Source organism: Chiloscyllium plagiosum, unplaced genomic scaffold, assembly GCF_037043375.1.
Source record: "Chiloscyllium plagiosum isolate Xiang-an unplaced genomic scaffold, Cpla_swu_hap1 HiC_scaffold_25, whole genome shotgun sequence".
NCBI lineage: Eukaryota > Metazoa > Chordata > Chondrichthyes > Orectolobiformes > Hemiscylliidae > Chiloscyllium > Chiloscyllium plagiosum.
In genome coordinates this window covers 2,370,032-2,392,237 of record NW_028270163.1, presented here as the reverse complement: position 1 = coordinate 2,392,237, position 22,206 = coordinate 2,370,032, and the positions used below count along the sequence as shown (strand labels likewise).

Genomic DNA, 22,206 nt, shown 5'->3' with positions numbered 1-22,206 from the left:
TATAATCTCTGCATAATACCTGACCCATGTTTAAATTGGCATTAGACAATTGGCATAGGATACGTGAAATTAAAGAGATGAATATTTGGCTAAGACTGGTGTGAGAAACATGGATTCTGCTTTGTGAGCCACTAGCACCAGTACTGGGGAAAGTGGGGCTGCATGCTTGGGGCAGTTTATACTTGAGCGACGCTGAGGCCAGTATTTTTGTGACCCATACAACTAGGGAAATAGAGAGGGTTTTAAATAAGAGTGGGACAAGGAATCAAATGTGCAAAGATGTGAGGTTTTGGAGAGTAGTGACAAAGTTAAAGAGGAAAATAGTGATACAGGGAGTGAAGATCAGAGGATGACTGGAAGGAACAACGATAATAGCCTTGGAGCACTCCAAGTAAATAAGAATGATCTGATAACTATTATGACAGTAGGTTGACAAGGAATTGGTCCTGAATATTGAGGGGTATATGATATTCAAGAAGAATAGAAACTAGGTAAAGCAGGAGGGGTAGCACTGTTATTCAAGGATGGTGTTTGTGCAATAGTTAGACATGACTTCGATTCAGATCAGGATGTAGAATCATTTGATGGAAATGAAAAATATTAAGGGAAAGACCTCACCAGTGGGAATAATCAGCAGGCTTCCTCACAGTACCCATAATGTTGTGCACAATTCACAAGAATAAATTTTGAATGCTTGTGTTAAAGGGACAGCAGTAACCATGGGTGACTTTAACCTACGTATAAATGAGAAAATCAAATTAGTGATTCTTTTTTCCTTCTGCCATTTGTTAAAGAATACATTTGTTTGCAATAAGTTGTTATTTCCTGTTAATGATGAAACCTGGTTTATCGCTATACCTTTGTCCTGAATAACAATCAGTTGAGCTGAGAAGTGTGGCGCTGGAAAAGCATAGCGGGTCAAGCAGCATTCGAGGAGCAGGAGAGTCGATAGTTTGGGCATAAGCCCTACATCAAGCCCATTCCTTGATGCTTTTCAGTGCACTTTGTGACTCTGACTCTCCAGCATCTGCTGTCCTCACCTTTGAACTATCAGTTGAGCAAATTGATCAAGCTCGTGGAATAGATGGGCTCAATTATCAACATACTCTTGACAATAATGTTGTTTACGATATTAAGCAGTGTAACTGTGTGTCAGCATATTATTAATCTGTGTAGAGGATATTATCAAAGATTAATGAATATAGTTTATATTCATAAACATTAATTAGTTTGGAGTGAATACCAGTAAATATTAATAAGTGCAATGTCAGTAAGGATTAATAAATGCAGAGTGTAAATAAATGTTAATCAATAAAAACTATCAATCAGTGAAGATTACTTACTGTTTTCATCATCTATTGATTGGTATAAAGTGTACATCAGTAGACATTGCTTTGTATAGACTGTATCCTAGTAAGTATTAATCAATATAAAGTGTAATATTGACCAATATATAGCAGTGCTTGGAATATATGGGTCAGTAGGTGTATTCACTATTTATTCCCGAAAATCCCCAAGACTTGTGGAAAAGTTCACTTATTTGACCAATCAGAGCAGTCGCTGCTGTAAGTAAAGTGAAAGGACATGACGAGGAGCGACTCCTTGAATCACTGCCCAGTTCTCCCCTGTGCTTGCTGCCATTAGAGAGAAACAACCTGTGACTGAAGGAGCAGCTAGCATTTTGGGGAAACACACTCCTGGACAGTTTGCAGGTCCTTTTACCGGAATAAAGTTTTAATGAAGTCAGGAGGCACTTTTGCTGGATCTGGGTGTTTTGTGTACAAAGCCCAACATGGGATGTCGGCCAGAGGAACATAGGCATGGGAATTGGAGGTATTTTGGTGGAGGGTTCAGCAAAGAAGGAGGCTGCTACAGGGGATTGGGAAGATAGAAGCTGCAAGAGGAGTACTGGGGGCAAAAGAGGCTGCAAGCAGATTGTAGGGCAACTGCAACGGAAGCTGTAAGAAGTGTGTGGAGTAACAGGGAGATTGCAAAGGAAAGAAAAGTTTAAACATGTCAACAAATAAATACTCTGTGAACTGGAATCTTAAGACAATTTTAAATAATGACAGTGATGAATTCTTTGTAAATGAATGCAAAATGTCTAGTTGAGGGCGACATAGAACAGAAACTACTATACTTGAGAAAAATGTGGTGGATCCTATTGTGATGAGCACTGTCGATTGTTAATTCAAATCTGAGGGTGAAATCTGACAAATAGTGTTGATGAAAAATGCCCCAGCTTATTTCAAGTGTGACTTTACCAGTCTGGAGAAAATATATTTATGCTGTTAGCTTTTCATGTCATTTATTTTGAAAGAAAAATTTATTAACTTAAGCCTGTTTTCTTTTAACAACTTAAAAGTGCTGTTCAAGAAATTAGTTGAGTGTTGAGGGTTGCTTATTATTGAGGATATTGGTTAATTATTCAAATTCTGCTTCTGTAAGAATCCGTTTGCCCTATATGTCAACATAAACATAGATGGTATTGTTACTATGTGACAGCATGATCTCGTAAATGAGTTAGTGAGAATGAAAAAGAAGTCTCCGAAATCTAAAATTAGTCCTGAAGCAAGTCTCAAGACTAGCCTTGTAAAATGAAAAATTAGTCTGACCGTTGATGTTGATTTTATCAGTAAAGATTAATTAATATATTGTCTATATTAGGAAAGGTTCGTCAGGACAGACATTTCAATAATTATTAATCAGCACAGAGTTTACATCAATAAATGTTAACCAGTATGGAGTCCATAACAACAAAGATTAATCCTAATTCTTATTTCTAATGTGATGTGGGTGTCGTTGGCTGAGCCAGCATTATTGCCTATCCCTAGATGCTCTTAACAAGGCGTTGGTGAGCTGCCTTCTTAAACTACTGCAATCTATGTGCTGTAGGTTAATCCATAGTGCCTTTTGGGAGGGATTTCAGGAGCTTGACCCAGCGACGCTGAAGGTACAGTGTATTTTTCCAAGTCAGGATGGTGAGTGACTTGGAGGGGAGTTTGAGGTCTACAGCTCAAAAGAAGGCCCTTCAGTTCATCACATTCTGCACCGGTCAAAAACAACCATTGAAGTGGTATTCCTCTGCCTTTGCCATTCCTGATGGAAGTGGTGGGTTTGGAATGTGCAGTCTAAGGAGCTTACATTGGGTTTATATCAAGTTTATATCAGTAAATATTAATCTGTATAGATTTTATGTCAGGAAATATTTATGAGTATAGTGTGTATCAGTAAGCATTTCTCAGTAGAGATTAATCTAGGCAGGGTCAATACTAGTACATTTTAACCAGTTCAGAACGTATATCAATAAATGTTAACCAGTGCAGAATGTATAGTTTTAAATTGAGGGGTGATAGATATAGGACAGATGTCAGAGGCCGTTTCTTTACTCATAGTAGTAGGGGCGTGGAACGCACTGCCTGCAACAGTAGTAAACTTACCAACTTTAAGGGCATTTAAATGGTCATTGGATAAACATATAGATGAAAATGGAATAATGTAGGATAGATAGGCTTCAGATTGGTTCCACAGGTGGGCGCAACATCGAGGGCCTAAGGGCCTGTACTGCGCTGTAATGTTCTATGTTCCCTGTGAGTTGAATCAGTTGAGAAGATGGGGAGGTGATGGTCCAGTGGTATTATTGCGAGACTATTAATCCAGAAACTGAGCAAATGATCTGGGACCTGGTTTGATTCCCACCATGGCAGATGAAGGAATTTGAATTCAATAAGTATCTGGAATTAAGAATGTGTTGGTGACCATGAAACCACTGCCAGTTGTTGTAAAAACTCATCTGGTTCATTAATATCCTTCAGGGAGGGAAATCTTTCATTCTCGCCTGGTCTGGCTGACATGTGACTCCAGACCCACAGTAATCTGGTTGACTCTCAACTGCCCTTTGAAATGGTCTAGCAAGCCACTCAGTTGTATCAATCACTGCAAGATCTCAATAAAGAAATGAAATTGAATGGACCATATGGCATTTCCTAGGCACCAGAAACAAAAACAGAAGTTGCTGGAAAAGCTCAGCCAGTCTGGCAGCATCTGCAAAGAGAAATCAGTGTTAACATTTCAGGTCTGGTGACCCTTAGAATTTTTGTAAAATATTAACTGGTATACTATGTACATCAGTAAAAATCAATTGGTATAGAATGCATGTCACTAATTAATAAGCCACATAAAGTTTATATCAGTAATTGTTAGTCATTATAGTGTCCAAATTTATTAATATTAACAATGAGTATTTAAGTAACAGTGTGAGTATCTGCAAATAGTACATATCATAGAGATTAAATTGGGAAATACCAATTGGTGTAGAATTTATATCTGTCCAGCTGTGACTCCTCCAAGGATATTGATAGAAATGATTGTGGAAATTGTAGAGGCACCTTGTATTAATTTCCAATCTTCTCTTGACTGAGGGTGGTGCCCAAGAACTGTTGGACTGCAAATATTGTGATCTTTCTCAAAGAAAGGTACAAATAAAGACTGTTGATTTTAGTTTCATGTACAGTTCATCAAATGATTTTTAACTAATGTTCTTACATTTGTGTGTAGTTTTCTGCAGTAGTGCTCAAGTTATTATGTCTAAATTACAGTTGAGCACTTTACAATGGGATGATAATTATACTTAAGGAAAGCTGTGTATTGTTCCAGTACACTTCACATTAGCTGTTGATTCGGTTTTTCGGTCAGTTTTTTCTGCAGTACATAGATTGGAACCTGGATTGAGCTGTCTCCATCATGTTGGTGGCCTGTACTTGCTGGGTAACCATTTAACTAAACTAGTTCAGGGTGTCCCCAAAATACTTCTGCCAAGCCCTTCAACGGGTGTGGGTTTTAATTGCCAGGGGTCAAATTGTTGAAGTTGATGTTGCCTCATTTGGATTTGCTGTTGTCATAGTTGTGTTCTTGTGTTTCCTTTTTGTGAAGTCAGGTATTGGGGTTCCTGTTGCAGCAGTTAGGTTGAAGTGGTTTATGCTGTGAAGTGAGGTTGTAAGAGATCCTTTTTGGGAATCTTGCTGTGCTGCCTGCTGCCATTGACCTGTTGGGTTTCTGGTGGGACTTCGGTTGTTGGGGCATCTGTTGGCAGGTCCACATTGCAGTAGTTCCAATTGCTATCAATCCTTTCTGTAGGATTAAATAGGCCTAGCCACTGATGTTGGCTTTGAACACAATCCATAAGTTACAGCAAATGAAACAAGAATCAAGAACATGGCAATGAAAGTGGCAATAACCACAAGACCCCCCAGGGCCCACTTGTTATTCAACAGCCAACTCCAGAGAGTAGGTCCCAGGTTGAGGCTTGATGATGGCTCCATCCCTGCAAATAGAAATACAGGAAAGGAGCAGTGAAAGAAATACTGAACCTTGGCTTACGTGGAGTAAGGTGACACACTCTTGTGGTTCAGAGTGGGACAGGAGCAGTCACTGGTTGTAGAGTAGATGGGACAAGGGTACAGCAGTTATTGTGAATCCTTATAATGCATCAAGCTTTTCATGCACTGCTACCTGGGTACCCAGGACACAAAGTTAAAGGAACATTTTCTGCTGGTGTTTAGCTGACTTGACAATCACAATCAACTGATGATGTTCTGTTGGAGGTGTGAGTAGCCATTTCACACTTCCATACAAATTAATTCTGTGATCCTGTCCGGTTAACAGCTATCACACTGCCAGAGTGATTTTATAACCACATTAACCCTGTCAGGATGAAAGTGTGACCCGGTCACCCTGTCAGGATTACCCAGTAGTCCTGACCCCTCTTCAGAGCTGTCGCCCAGTGAGTAATTGTAACTCTTATTGTCTGTGCCATATATGGGATCTTAGAGAGAAGTTAAGTGAGTTCTGAATGCATTCAATCAACGTTCGCAGACAGGAGCCTATTTGGAAAACTCTGGTGTGAGCATGTCTCTGGGTAATACATTTCCCTCTGCAGGCAAATACTAGACACTGGAACCTCACCTTCAAATTTTGAACCAACTTTTCCAGAAACTTTCCTTGCTTGTGTTTTCAGTCTCTCCTTATTTGTTGCAAATACAGACTTGAAGTCAGTGACCTTTAATATGTACTCACCTGGGAGTGTACTCAGTGAAGCTCCGCCTGTCTCTGTACATAACCATTGTCTATGCTGTGGATAATTCCTCTCCAAAGGATTATTGATCCTACCTGAAGCTGTTCGATCACAGTGAACTGGTTGCTGCTCCTCAGCAGAATTCCTCTCGTCTAAATTCGATTCTTCCAGTTCCACCAAATCAACTGTTAGTGTGTTTGCGTTTAAATATTAATCTTATGACACTGCACCTGAAAAAATGCATGACTATTCAGCCACACCCAGCTGTGCCCAGCAGCTTTATTTGTAATTTTTGTTGATAATTTAGTGATGCAAACATAGGTGGAGATGACCTCACTTTGGCACAGTGTTTAATCCTGTCTCAGCTGTGGCACAAATGGTGACATTGTTATCTCTGACTAACTAACTAACTGACTGACTACTTGCAAGGTGACAGCTCTGAAGAGGAATCAGGGGCACTGGGTAACTCTGACAGGGTGACCAAGTCGCACTGTCATCTTGACAGGTTAACATAGTTATATAATCATTCTGGCAGTGTGAAAGCTGTTAATTCGACAGGATCACAGAGCTAATATGTACTCTCCTGTTACATCCTAATAGTAAGGTAAAGTCCCATGGACCCACCCTCATTAGAGAGAGAGATAACTGGTGGTGTTTTAATCTGACAGTTACTGCGCCTCAGGTGTGGGAAGTGATTGAGGAGGAGAATTCTTCATGATGACAATTGCTAGTGTGAGAAGGTAACTCCTGCTGTTGGCACCACTTTATTGTTGGCATCCAGCTAACTGACCCTCTGAAATACCAAGAGATCCCAGTGAGATGTTACATATATAAGATTAATCACTGTTTGTCAGTAGTAAGATATTAGATGAAGAGACAGCTGAAATGTCATCACCATTCTTTCTCTTTCCAAATTCTGTTTGACCTACTGTGTATTTCTATTTCCGAATAGAACAGAAGCTGGATGGAACCTGTAGCTCTAATGGGTAATGAATTTGTGAAATAAATTACCAGAAGGGCACAATGTAACTGGATACAAAAGACAATTAACTGGATATGATTCTCATGGAATCTGGAATACTTTTAAAAAAACTCATTTGTGGGATGTAGGTGTTACTGGCTGGTCAGCATTCATTGCCTGACCCTTATTGCCCTTGCGAAGGTAGTGGTGGGCTGTCCTCTTGAACTTCTGTAGTTCACCTGCTGGCTGATCCCACAATGCAAGTAGGGAGGGAATTCCAGGGTTTTGACCCAGTGACAGTGAAGGAACGGAGATATATTTCCAAGTCAGGATGGTGAGTGGTTTGAAGGGGAACTTGAAGGATAGTTAGATAGTCTCTTATTGGTGATGGAGAAAGTGAGGTCTGCAGATGCTGGAGATCAAAGTTGAAACTTTATTGCTGGAACAGCACAGCAGGTCAGGCAGCATCCAGGGAACAGGAGATTCGACGTTTCGGGCACAGGCCCTTCTTCAGGAATAAGGGCCTTCCCCGACGGTCGGAGGAGGAGCGTCTTATCTTCCGACTGGGAACCCTCCAACCGCAGGGGATGAACTTGGACTTCACCAGTTTCTTCATCCCCCCCTCCCCCCACCTTGTCTCAGCCGGATCCCTCCAGCCCGGCACCGCCTTCCTGACCTGCAGTCTTCTTCTTGACCTCTCCGCCTCCATCCTACTCCGACCTATCACCCTCACCTTGACCTCTTTCCACCTATCACATTTCCAACTCCCCTCCTCCAAGTCCCTCCTCCCTACCTTTTATCTTCTCCTGCTGAACACTCTCTGCTCATTCCTGAAGAAGGGCCTGTGCCCGAAACGTCGAATCTCCTGTTCCCTGGATGCTGCCTGACCTGCTGTGCTGTTCCAGCAATAAAGTTTCAACTCTTATTGGTGATGGTCATAGCCTGGCATTTGTGTGGCACAAATGTTACTTGCCACTTGTCAACCCAAGCCTAGATATTGTCCAGATCTTCATGCATTTGAACATGGACTGCTTGGTGACATGGTGAACTATTGTAAAAAGGTGAAGAATTTCTAAGATTAACAAAGCACAGATAATCATTGGTCCTTAATTTATGTGAGAAGTTAACACTGTTGAGTGTCTGTAGTTCTTCGGGTCCAGTCGTAAGCAATTGGTGTAGTCTCAGATCCACGCCCCACTCCTAGTCTTTGTTGACTTAACTCTTGGGGTGTTAAAAGTTGATGTTTCAGCTCATATGCTTTGGCACAGAGCAAAAACCAAGCAAGGTTTCCCATGCCGACAGTGATTGCAAGGATCATTGACCTTGCTTATGTTTGTATGTACACGTAGATACATGGTACAGAATTGAAGGAGCAAATTACTGCAGATGCTCTGAAGAGTCATTTGGATTCGAAATGTTAGCTTATTTTCTAACCACAGATGCTGCTTGACCTGCTGTGATCTCCAGCACTTTTGTTTTTGGTACAAGGTTGGACTTGTCTGTGATTTATCCGTTCATCAACTTTTCAAGTAACTGTTACCCATCTCTCAATGTGTGAGGCCATCTGAGAAGGATGGAAGTTTGGGCACCTGGGGGAAAAATAACTGAAGTTTTCCATTGGTGGTGAGCTGTGCCCTTTCAGACAGCAGGACAGAATTAGTTATAGAAACCACCTTGTGACAGGTGATATCACTTGCACGTGGATTTAGGTAAATCAGAATTCAACCATTGTACTGGGGTTAGCCATTTGAGACAGCCGTTTCAATTTGCTGTAGTGTCTCTGCCAAAGTTTTTACCAAGCTCAGGAGTTTGAAATGAGAACTTGTTGCTTTCCTTCAAGATTGATATTCTGTTTCTGTGCTGCCTTGCTTAGTTCTGACCGATCAGTTAGTTTGGAGTAAGGTGAGGGAATCTGATGAATTGACTAGATTGCTGTAAAGAACGTATCAGTGCCATTCATTTACTTGCAACAGTTTATTAAATACTTTGTTTAATATTTCTTATTTATAATTCAATTAGTACCAATCCTCCTCAAGGCCTGTAAATGAGGCCAGGCAAAAAGCAGCAATTAATGGTGCTCAGTGGAGTATTGTGTCAGTTGGCATTTAAAAGCAGATACAGTACTGTGAAAGTTGGCTTAAGAGTGGCAGAAGCCAGTTGTCGCAGAAGATCTGTTGTTACTTGTGACTGTGGTCGTGGGTTGCTCTTATGTTGCCTAATAGATTTGAAATAATATTTACGTGCATGAATATGGAAGACTACAGTAACTGGGTTATGTTGGTAGCCAGGAAAGAAAATCACACTTGAGGGTCAGAGCAAATTAGCTGTTGTGATAGCTAACCTTTTATTTATGGTTATATCATGCACTTCGAGATGAATAAACTTCAGTCCCACTGTGGCCAGGATGGTCTGTTTAATTGGAAGATGATTACTATGTTGGTGGCTAGAATGGAGGTTGCTGGTCACTCTTGGTGTATACAGCATTGTTGTTGTTATCTGTATCGCTTTGAATCAATAGTGTCAAGACTTTCGAATTTTGCAATGAACCCCGTTTGTTAGGAATAATGCTATTTAGTGAAAAGCATTTGAATAAGATGAGAATGAGCATGTTCACTGTATTTGATGGATTTCAATAATTATGAAAGGTTTATAGTATTTTTTAACAGTTGAATGTGTACATGTGCATATATTTATCAAGTTTAGGGTTTTAAGATGTCCTTTGCTATTCAACCAACAAACTGTCACATTGGGGCTAACGATTGGAGACAACTCTTCGACCAGGTGTTGTGTTCCATCTTGGTTGTGTACAAAGTGATGTGTGAGAAATGAACATTACAGCCTGTCTTCATTGTGCTGCACTGCCACGGAGGCCCCTTGCTCATGTGCTGTCATGTCCATCTGAGGATTCATACTGTTAGGGTTTGGATGTGGGTTTCACTCTGCCAGTTCTTTTGCCGCAATTGCAGGAACAGCAGCAGCAAATGACAGGAATAAAAATCAACAGAAAAGTACCTGAAAATAAGAGAGAACAGTGTAACCTTGGTGCAAAATTCACAGAATTGCCCAGTAGTCACTTTAAAACATTTACAACACAGGTGTAAGTCATTCATTCCAAACAGTTCAGTGCTGGAGTTTACATTCCACAGACACCATCTCAGTCTTCCTTCAATTCAACTTGTCACCTTATCATTCTGTTCCTTTCTCTCTCTTTCATGCAATTCACTTCAACTTGTGGTAGCAAGTTCCACAATCGCAGCACTTACTGAGGTGCATGCAGTCTAGCATAGTGCTGAACAAGGGATCAGAACCCTGAGACAGCTTTGAGCGGCAATGTCCTAGAGCAACATAGAAGAAGTTAAGTATGGAGAAAATTACCTAGGGAGGCTAGTGTGCCAAATTTACTTCGTCTAAAAGTTAAAAACAATTATGCAATTCAATCTTGTTTTGGAATTGCCAGCTAGCATAGTGCCATGGACATAACAGCTGGTCTGATTAAGTTCACTCCTATCTCCAGTCAGTTCTAGGATATTCAACAGCAAATACTGAGTACAAGAAAAGGACAGCTTCATGTGGTCAGAATGATCACGACTTTTGTAGAAGAATACTGTTGTATGGGGTGGTCCAGTGAAGCTGTCCTTTTCTTGTACTCAGTGGCTCAGGACTCTGCTTTTTAGGTGAAACATCTCGAATGGTTCCTTTGCGCTGACTGATTCAATAACTACATGTGCCATATCAATGACCTACTTCAAGTCTGAGCCAATCTCATCAAAGATCCTTCCCACCCCAGTTCGAATCTCTCCCAACCTCTTCCATCAGGAAGAAGGTACAAACACTTAAGCTCTTACACTAACAGGTTCAAGAACAGTTTCTTCTCTGTTGTTATTAGATTTCTGAATAGACTTAAGCCCTTTATCAGGAATGGGAGAGAGTGGTCTCTGCAGAATGCCTACAGAGGTAGGGAGGGGAACATATCTCTGGTAGTGGGGTCTGACTGTAGATGATGGAAATGGTGGAGGATGATGCATTGTATCTGAAGATTGGTGGGTGGAAGGTGAGGACCCTCCTTGTTGCGGGTGGAGGGGTGGGGTTGCTTGACACGTCGACTCGGATGCTGCCTGTCCTGCTGTGCTGCCTGTCCTGCTGTGCTTTTCCAGCGCCACATTTTTCGACTGATCTCCAGCATCTGCAGTCCTCACTTTCTCCTTCTGAATGGACCTCTCAAATTTAAAATCTAATGTTGGATCTTGCTTTTTGTGCACCTTCTTTGCAACTGTAGCTTTGTATTCCTCACTCTGTTCAGTCACCCTATGATCTGCTTGTACTGCAAGCAAAACAAAACTTTTCACTGCACCTAGGTGCATGTAACAATAATAAAACAAATAAAATATTCAGCAAATCTACTATAAATTTATACCCGACAATTTTAGCTGGTACTTACAGATGAATATCAGGATGATGATAAATGAAGTACGTGTTAGAATGTCAGACTGGTGAAAGTCGTGAAGTTTGCTGAGTAGTCTATTGATTAGACTCTCCCAGTATTCCCAGAGGTTAGCTTCAGAAGACATTCTGACAGAGCTGCAGGAGAGGAGGAAACGAAAGTTTTACTACAGGATGGTGATGAATGGGCCACTGTAAAAGACAGGTTTATGTTTTAATATTTTTGAAATATCCTGTTATTAGGCAAGGAATGAGCCTGAAAAATATACACAACAGTTAAAGAATCTGAACTTTAGATACAATGGAAAGAAGTGTTTGATTTATAAAACGGGCCTAACAGCACCTGAGGACCTTCTACAACAGGTGGCCATTTTACTCATTTCCAGCATTTCTTTTCTTTCCTGCAGTACTGTTATGGATAGAAATCAAGAGTTTTCCATGGCTTGAGATCAGTGTTTGTTTTGTATGTAAAACCTATATATTTTCTTTGTCTTGGAGTGATCATCTCAATTTCCAAAAGCAAGAGTTTTGAGAGTTTTAAAGTGAGAAAGGTTATTTATTATCACAGATTTAGTTTTGGTGTAAATTGGGTTAGTAATCTGTAACAGCAGGTTAATGCTCCAGGAATATGGGTTCAAATCTCAGCGTAGCAGATGGTGAAATTCGTAAAAACTCATCTTGTATGCTAATACCCTTTTGGGAAAGAAATTTCTCGTCCTACATGTGACTTCAAAACTATTGTTTGCTGTTGACTGTCCATTGGGCAATTAAGGATGGACAAGAGATGCTGGCATAGTCAGTAACACCCAGATGGATTGGGCAAATACATAAAAAGAAACCCTGAATATTTATAATTTGACATCTTGCACGCAGTACCACACAAACAAGAATAAAACAATATATGATTGTGTCAGTCTCTTTTTAGTTTCTTTCAAGAGTTAATATTTTGGCTGAAGAGGTGCTGTAAAGTAGAGAATTCTATGCAAGCTGCAAGGCTCCTTACAGTCAAATTTCTGAGGTTATTTTCAGCTGAATTCAAAGTTGGAACAGGTTGGGGGGGGGGGGGGGGGGGGTCAACTTTCTTTTAAGTTAATGTTGTTTATGTCCTCAGATGCTTAGTTGACTTGCAGCAAGTGATGACTTTCTGTTGGAACTCTGATTTTGCAGAAAAGATTCTTGTATTAAAAGCAGAAAACAGAATGATAGCCTCACCATGTAACTTGTCCAATTTCCAAGCTCCTTTTACAAGAAAAAATGATGTTTTGGTTATGGATCCTGTGCAGTCACCTCACACCTTGAGATGCACACTTGGTTTGGATGAGGCAACCAACCATTGGAAGCTGGATGGGATTCATCCACATTCAGCCCACCTCCATTGAGTTATTATATCATACACCCTTGGTGAAACAGGAAGAAAACCTGGCTGGAATGGTCTAGGTCTCTTGCTGATAATCTACCCTTAAACAAAGGGATTTGTGAATTCCTGATTAATTTTGAATGTTCATACTTGGTTAGCTTATACTCAGAACTCAAAACACTAAAGGTCATGTGGTTTGCAGTAGCTATTTTAACAATGTGTTCAAAATTTTAAAGTAGTAGCTAATAGTTTAAAATGTACTGGAACATGACATGTATATTCTGAGCATGATTTCAACTATGGCATACTGGGCTATGAGCTCAGCCTGCGAGTGGTATCCTTTGTGGCCATGTCTACTGAAACAAACTGAGTTGTCTTGGCTATATTCAATGTCTCGTGAAGGGCTTTTGCCCGAAACGTCGATTTTGCCTGTCCTCGGATGCTGCCTGAATTGCTGTGCTCTTCCAGCACCACTAATCCAGAATATATTCAATGTCGTCAGTTCTTCTTAATGGTATTAGTTGAGGTCACTAACAGCAAGTGGGCAAAGATACTTTCTCGAGTTTAGTAGAATTGGGGCTCAGTTTTAATAGACAGAGATTTATTGCATAGTTCTTAAGAGCTAGTTATGTTGCATTTTATTTTTTACTATTATCAGCATTATATCACTGAGCTATCAGAGTCCTAACTAGACTCAGGATATTCTTAAAAGTAGATAAAACTTATCTTATGAGGTAACCTTTCAGGTACTTGGACTTGATTAAAGCCTTTGATAAGGTTTCGCATGGGATTCAAGGTGAGCTTGCCAATTGTTTACAAAATTGGATAACCAGCAAGAGATAGACTGATGGTGGAGGATGGGTTTTGGACTGGGGACCTGTGACTCTTGGTGTTCCATAAGGGTCAGTGCTGGATCCACTTTTGTTTGTCATTTAATAAATGATTTAAATGAGAATATAGAAGGCATGGTTAGTAACTTTGCAAATGACACCAAGATTGGTGGTATAATAAACCGTGAAGAAGGTTATTTAATATTCTGAAGTAACCTTGATCAATTGGGTCAATGAGCTGAAAAGTGCTAAACTGAATTTAATTTGAATAAATGCAGGCTATTGCATTTTGGTAAAACAAACAAGGGCAAGACTTTTACAATTAAAAGTAGGGCCTTGGGTAGGACAGACAGACCAAGAGGTTCAGGTCCTTAATTCTTTGAAGTTTGCATTGCAGATATATAAGGTGGTTAAGAAGGCATTTAGCATGCTTGCTTTCGTTACTCAGACCTTTTGAGGAGAGGAGTTAGGATGTAATGTTGCGGTTGTATAGGACATTGGTGAGGTCTCTTCTGGAGTAGTGTGTCCAGTTCTGGTCACCCTGGCGGCACAGTGGCTCAGTTATTAGCATTGTTGCCTCACAGCGGCAGGGATCCGTGTTTGACTGCAGCCTTGGGCGACTGCCCATGTGAAGGTTGCACGTTCTCCCCGTGTCTGCGTGGTTTCCTCCAGGTGCTTCGGCTTTCTCCCACAATCCAAAGATGTGCAGATTAGGTGAATTAGAGTCATAGAGTCATAGAGATGTACAGCATGGAAACAGACCCTACGGTCCAACCTGTCCATGCCGACCAGATATCCCGACCAATCTAGTCCCACCTGCCAGCACCCGGTCCGTATCCCTCCAAACCCTTCCAAATCATATTCCCATCCAAATGTCTCTGAAATGTTGCAATTGTACCAGTCTCCACCACTTCCTCTGGCAGCTCATTCCATACACGCACCACCCTCTGTGTGAAAACGTTGCCCCTTAGGTCTCTTTTATATCTTTCCCTTCTCACCGTTAACCTATGCCCTCTAGTTCTGGACTCCCGACCCCAGGGAAAATACTTTGTCTATTTATCCTCTCCATGCCCCTCAAAATTTTGTAAACCTCTATAAGGTCACCCCTCAGCCTCCGACACTCCAGGAAAAACAGCTCCAGTCTGTTCAGCCTCTCCCTATAGCTCAGATCCTCCAACCCTGGCAACATCCTTGTAAACCTTTTCTGAACCCTTTCAAGTTTCACATCATCTTTTCGATAGGAAGGAGACCAAAATTGCACGCAGTATTCCAACAGTGGCCTAACCAATGTCCTGTGCAGCCACAACATGATCTCCCAACTCCTACACTCAATACTCTGACCAATAAAGGAAAGCATACCAAGTGCCTTCTTCACTGTCCTATCTACCTGTGACTCCACTTTCAATGAGCTATGAATCTGCAAGGTCTCTTTTTTTAGCAACACTCCCTAGGACCTTACCATTAACTGTATAAGTCCTGCTAAGGTTTGCTTTCCCAAAATACAGCACCTTACATTTATCTGAATTAAACTCCATCTGCCACTTCTCAGCCCATTGGCCCATCTGGTCCAGATCCTGTTGTAATCTGAGGTAACGCTCTTTGCTGTTCACTACACTTCCAAATTTGGTGTCATCTCCAAACTTACTAACTGTACCTCTTATGCTCGCATCCAAATCATTTATGTAAATGACAAAAAGTAGAGGACCCAGCACCGATCCTTGTGGCACTCCACTGGTCACAGGCCTCCAGTCTGAAAAATAACCCTCCACCACCACCCTCTGTCTTCTACCTTTGAGCCAGTTCTGTATCCAAATGGCTAGTTCTCCCTTTATTCCATGAGATCTAACCTTGCTAACCAATCTCCCATGGGGAACCTTGTCAAATGCCTTAGTGAAGTCCATATAGATCACATCTACCACTCTGCCCTCATCAATCCTCTTTGTTACTTTCTGAAAAAACTTAATCAAGTTTGTGAGACATGATTTCCCACGCACAAAGCCATGTTGACCATCCCTAATCAGTCCTTGCCTTTCCAAATACATGTACATTGATCATGCTAAATTTAGTGTTCAGGGATGTGTAGGTTAGGTGCATTAGTCAGGGGTAAGTATAGGGTAGGGGAATGAGTCTGGATGAGTTGCTCTTCGGACAGCGAGTGCGGACTAATTGGGTCAAATGGCCTGTTTTCACACTGTAGCGATTCTGTGATTCTATGAAGGGTATAATTAAGCTGGAGAGGGTTCAGAAGAGATTTACTAAGATGTTATGGAGAGTTTGAATTATGGAAGAACCTAGAACATAGAACAGCACAGCACAATACAGGACCTTCGGCCCTTGATGTTGTGCTGACCTTTTATCCTACTCTAAGATCAAACTAACCAACATACCCTTCATTTTACTCTCATCCATGTGCCTATCCAAGAGTCACTTAAATGTATCTAATGTATCTGACTCCACTACCACCATTGGCAGTGCATTCTACACACCCATCACTCTCTGCGTAATGAACAGATAGCTCCCCTAAGCCTTCCTCCAATCACCTTGAAATTATGCCACCTCGTAATAGCCTCATGAAAAGGTCTCTGGTTATCCACTCTACCTATGCCTGTCATCATCTTGTACATCTCTATCAAATCACCTTAGAGAAAAGCCTTAGCTCCCTCAACCTTTCTTCATACGACATGCCCTCTATTCCCGCAGCATCCTGGTAAATCTCTTCCACACCTTCTCTAAAGCTTCCACATCCTTCCTATAATGAGGTGACCAGAACTAAATGCAATATTCCAAGTGTGGTCTAACTAGGGCTCTATAGAGCTGCAGCATAATCTGTTAAACTGCTAATGAAAGCCAACATACCATACGCCTTCTTAACAATCCTGTCAACTTGGGTGGCAACTTTGAGGGATAGAAGATAAAACAATACAGCGCAGAACAGACCCTTCGGCCCTCGGTATTGCGCCGACCTGTGAACTATTCTCCGCTTGTCCCCCTACCTTATCCCATCACCATCCATGTGCTTATCCAAGGATTATTTAAATCTCCCTAATGTGGCTGAGTTAACTACATTGGCAGGTAGGGCATTCCACGCCCTTACCACTCTCTGAGTAAAGAACCTGCCTCTGACATCTGTCTTAAACCTATCACCCCTCAATGTGTAGTTATGCCCCCTCGTACAAACTGACATCATCATCCTAGGAAAAAGACTTTCACTGTCTACCATATCTAATCCTCTGGACCTTTGATGAACGTGGGCCCCAAGATCCCTCTGTTCCTCCACACTGACAAGAATCCTGCCTTTAACCCTGTATTCTGCATTCAAATTCATCCTTCCAAAATGAATCACTTCACACTTTTCCAGGTAGAACTCCATCTGCCACTTATCAGCCCAGTTCTGCATCCTGTCAATGTCCTGTTGCAACCTACAACAGCCCTCCACACTAGCCATCACTCCTCCAACCTTTGTGTCATTGACAAACTTACTAACCCACCATTCCACTTCCTCATCAAAGTCATTTATAAAGACCACAAAGAGCAGAGGTCCCAAAACAGGTCCCTGCAGAACACCACTGGTCACCAAGCTCCAGGCTGCAAACTTTCCATCTACTAGTACCCTCTGCCTTTTATGGGCCAGCCAATTCTGTATCCAGACAGCCAGATTTCCCTGTATCCCATGCCTCCTTACTTTCTGAATGATGCTACTATGGGGAACGTTATCAAACGCCTTGCTAAATTCCATATATACTACATCCACTGCTGTATCTTCATCAACGTGTTTTGTCACATCCTCAAATAATTTAATAAAGCTTGTGAGGCATGACCTGCCCCTCACAAAGCCATGCTGACTATCTCTAATCAAACTAAGTTTCCCAAGCAATCATAAATCCTGTCTCTCTCGGAATCCTATTCAGTAAATTGTCCACCACTGATGTAAGACAGACTGGTCTGTAATTCCCACCATTATCCCTATTCCGATACTTGAACAAGGGAGCCATGACTTGGTGGTGCCGCTGTTGGACTGGGGTGGACAAAGTTAAAAATTGCACAACACAAGGTTATAGTCCAACAGGTTTATTTGGAAGCACTAACCTTTGGAGTGCCACTCCCTCATTAGGTGGTTGACAACCATCTGATGAAGGAGTGCTGCTCTGAAAGCTAGTGCTTCCAAATAAGCCTGTTGGGCTGTAACCTGGTGTTGTGTGATTTTCAACTTTGAACAAGGGGATAACATTTGGCATCCTCCAATCATCTGGTACTACTCCAGTGGACAATGAAGACACAAGGACCATCGCCAAAGGCGCATCAATATCTTCGCTCGCTTCCTGTAGTAACCTTGGGTATATCCCATCTGGCCGAGGGGATTTATCTAGCCTTATATTTTAGAAAATTTTCAGCACATCCTCCTTCTTAACATCAACCTGGTTGAGAATATCAGCTAATTTATGCTGTCCTCACAAACATCAAGGTCCCTCTCAGTAGTGAAAACTAAAGCAAAGTATTAATTTCGGACCTCCCTTACCTCCTCTGACTCCAGGCGCTAGTTCCTTTCACTATCCTTGATTCGGCCCTACAGTCCGTCTGGCCATTCTCTTGTTCCTCACCTAAGTGTAGAATGCCTTGGCATGTTCCTTAATCCTACCTGCTAAAACTATTGCGTGTTCCCGTCTAGCTCTCCGAAGTCCATTCTTCAGTTCCTTCCAGGCAACCTTGTAACCTTCTAGAGTCCTACCTGATCCTTGCCTCCTCAGGTTTAGGTAAGCTTCCTTCTTGCTCTTTACTTGATGTTCCACAACCCCTGTCACCCAAATTTCATTGACCCTACCATCCCCTCCTTGCCTCAGTGGAACAAACCTATCCAACATTATCTGCAAGTGCTCCCTCAACAACCTCCTCAACATCTGTTCCCAACCTAGGCACCCCAGTTCCTGCCTATTGGCATTGTAATGCCCCCTCCCCCAATTAAATACTTTCCCATACCGGCCGCTCTTATCCCACTATTTGAGAGGCTAGATAGGCTGGGGTGTTTTTCACTGGAGGTTGAAGTGTGACTGTATAGAGGTTTATAAAATCATGAGGGGTATAGGTAATGTGAATGGCAGGTCTTTTCTCCAGGGAGGGGAATTTCAAGACTAAAGGGCATATTCTTAAGGCAAGAGGAGAAAGATTTAAAAAAGATTCGGGGTCCGTTTTATGCCACAGAATTGTTTGTGTTTGGAATGGCCATCCAAAGGAAGTTGCAACATTTCAAAGATATTTAGATAAGTATCTGAATAAGAAATGTTTGGAAGGGTATGGGCCAAGTGCAGGTCAGTGGGACGTTTAATTTGGGATTGAGGTCGGCATGGACTGGCTGGACTGAAGCATCTGTTTCCGTGCTGTGTAATTCTATAACTGTGTTACACTATAGGTAACACTCTTGTTTCTGAGATAGAAGATTGTGGATTTGAGTTCTACTCCAGAGACCAGCATGCATGAATCAGGCTTATGCTTCAGCACAATGCTAAGGGTGTGCTATATTTGTAGACAAACTGTTAAACTGAGGCCCAGGCTGCCATCTTGAAGATACTAAAGAAGAAAAGGAGATATGTCCAGTGTCCTGGCTGATATTTATCCCAAAACCAAAGCCACCAACACACATTTGGTCATTATCACATTGTCATTTATGGGCCATCACTATGCATAAATTAAAACATGTCCTTCATTAAAACAGTAATCATGCTTTGACACCATTTAGTTAAGATTATGGAGTATGCTGAGGTCGTAAAAATTATTATGTGAATAAAAATGAATCACAGTAAATCAATACCACCTAGAAAGATGAGGGCTGCAGATGCACAGGAACATCATCAAGTTAAAGTTCCTAACCAACTTATCCAGCATCTTGATTTGGAAATATATCTCTGTTCCCTCATTGTCCTGGGTCAAAATCCTGGAGTTCCCTTCCTATCAGCACTATGGATGTCCTTACATCACATGGGCTGTGGTGTTGCAAGACTGCTGCTCACCATCACCACCTCGACAATTAAAGATGGCTAGTAAGTGCTGGGTGTGCTAGAAAGAGACAGCACATCAGGCAGCATCAGAGGAGCAGGAAGATGCTGCCTGACCTGGTGTGTCTTTCCAGCACCACAGCATCTGCAGTCCTCACTTTCTCCAGGTTGCAGGCTGTGAGATCCATATCCCATGACTGAATTTTAAAAAGTTATTTTCATATTGGTTCTGTATTTTTGTGGAGTAGCCAAACTGTAAGAGATGATGGCCATCTCTTACTCATTGTAACCTGATTCTTACTAACATCTTGAATGTTGACTGTATTGAGTTGTTAGCCAGTGGATGATTACACCAATCCGCTGAAACAGAACTGGAAAACTCTGCTCAGCAGACTTCAGTTCAGAGGATTTTCCAAGAAAACATACATAATACAGAAACAATACTGAAGTCCTTCAAATCCGTCTTATTGAATACCTTAGAGCTTTGGCTCCTGTCCGCAGTAATCATTATCAAACCTTTCTCTGTGGAGGATTCACTGCAAAGATTAGCTTCCTGATTTAGAAAAACGTATAGGCTACCTAAAAGGAAACAACACTCATTTCATCAATATCTGGCACAGATGTAATGTGCTACTCAAACAAACAAAACAGAAACCATGTCATACTGGAAGCCCCAGTTTGGAAAGGGATAGGTCAGCACATTTAAGTGGCTCGATCGTTCTCTACCACTGTCACTTTCTATTTTACATTCTTTTTACTTCAGCCATCTCCATTTTGGGAGTAAAGCAATAACTAAGTTAAATTCTCAACTCCATTCCTGGTATATTTATGTTTTAGATCTGTTACTGAATGTTGAGTTTACTTCAGTCTCTATAAAAGCACGTCAACTTATTAAAACATGTCAGATTGGTCCTTACCTCCTTTCATTTAGACTTCTTACACTGAAGTGCCACATTCACTTCTGCTCTGTGGAACTCACTCACTTTGCATGTACTGCGGTCTGACAGCAAATAGCAGCTATATTCATAGATGTGTTTTCAAAGAAATGACCTCTTTGAGGTGCTCTTGGCTACTGTTCAGAAAATATAGGAACTGTGTTTGCTATTGCTTGGCCTGAGATGAAGGACAAAGCTACTTTTCATAGGCATTGGAGTGTATTGGCTAAATCCATTAATACTTGTTGAGCTACTAAATAGGCATTTCATTGTAGCAAGTATAAGGGCAGCCAAGTCGCTCCTACAGACCAATTTGAGTAACTGTTTCAGAGTATAAGGAAATGGCATTGGAATGAATTGCTTTAATAAATATTTTTGACGAAATTATTTGCGTTAACGTCCTTACCATAGTTAGTACCCAATTGGTCAATTTTGGAATAGCCAGTTGAAAAGGTTATACTCTGTGTTGGATCTGAAACTGATTTATCAGGAACTGAGCACATGTTGAGACAGGAGTAAGAGGAGGCCCTTCAGCCCTTTGAATCTATAATCCAACTCAATTAGATCATAGCTGATCTAAACCTTAAATCTCTTAACCCACCAATTTCCTTTGATATTTTACTGAACAAAGTTAATCAATCTCAAGATTTCATGAGGAATTCGATTATCTGGCGTTTAATTACCCGGATGTTGGATTATCCAAACAAGATTGCACGGTCCTGATGCTTGACTAAACTATGTTATTTGGCATTTGATTAAATGAATAAAATAATCCCGCCTGTGTCCTTCGGATAATCAAGGTTCCTCTGTAGTCTTTTTCCCCAGGGATGGGGAATTGAAAACTAGAGGTTTAAAGTGAGGGAGGAAAGATTTCAGAAGGACCTGAAGGGCAACTTCTCATGCTGAGAGTGGTGCATATGGGTTCCCAGAGAATGTGATTGAGGCAGGTACAATAGCAACATTTAAAAACATTTTGGGTAGGTGCACGGATATGAAGGGTTTAGAGTGATATGGACAAAATGGGGGAATTGGAATTAGCTGAATGGGTGCCATGTTCAGCATGGGCCCAGTTTGGGCCCAAGAGTCTGTGTCCATCCTATATTATTGTATGACCCTATGACCCTATCCAAATGGCCAAGGTGGCGCGATAGAGTAGGACACTCCAATTAGAGCTTGTCTCTCCACCCATTCTTTTCTTAAGAGTCATAGAGTCGTCTAGAACAGAGACAGGCCCTCCAGCCCAAACTGGTCCATGCCGACCAAAATGTCTATCAACGCTAACCCCATTTCCCTGCACTTAGCCCACATCCTTCTAAACTGTTCCTATCCATGGTTAAAAATCACACAACACCAGGTTATAGTCCAGCAGGTTTTATTGGAAGCACACCAGCTTTCGGAGCGACGCTCCTTCATCAGGTTGTAGTGGAGGGCTCAATCCTAACACAGAATTTATAGCAAAAATTTACAGTGTGATGTAACTGAAATTATACATTGAAAAATTAGGGTCTGTTAAGCCTTTCATCTGTTACAATACAATGATAGTTTCACTTCTTTCATGTGTAAATCACAAAACCTTTTTCAAAAAACGTTGCATTCTCGGATTAGCTGTTAACAATGGTGATA

General features: G+C 41.4%; 1 protein-coding gene and 2 long non-coding RNA genes across 10 annotated transcripts in view; 1 reads left to right on the top strand and 2 right to left on the bottom strand.

Moving 5' to 3' along the window:
- The window catches only part of recql5 (RecQ helicase-like 5), a 147,991-nt gene that overhangs the window by 63,083 nt on the left and 62,702 nt on the right, over window positions 1–22,206 (top strand). The window lies entirely within an intron of this gene.
- Window positions 4,197–6,210, bottom strand: LOC148145266 (uncharacterized). The gene is made up of 2 exons (XR_015761447.1): window positions 6,076–6,210; window positions 4,197–5,323 (listed from the first exon to the last, which is right to left on the bottom strand). It is a non-coding gene; the product is annotated as an uncharacterized LOC148145266 (long non-coding RNA).
- On the bottom strand, window positions 9,845–20,647 carry LOC122561958 (uncharacterized). 2 transcript variants are annotated; one of them, XR_015761361.1, is made up of 3 exons: window positions 20,566–20,647; window positions 11,473–11,612; window positions 9,845–10,046 (listed from the first exon to the last, which is right to left on the bottom strand). It is a non-coding gene; the product is annotated as an uncharacterized LOC122561958 (long non-coding RNA). The 2 variants fall into 2 exon arrangements; XR_015761360.1 differs by lacking the exon at window positions 20,566–20,647 and adding an exon at window positions 20,124–20,212.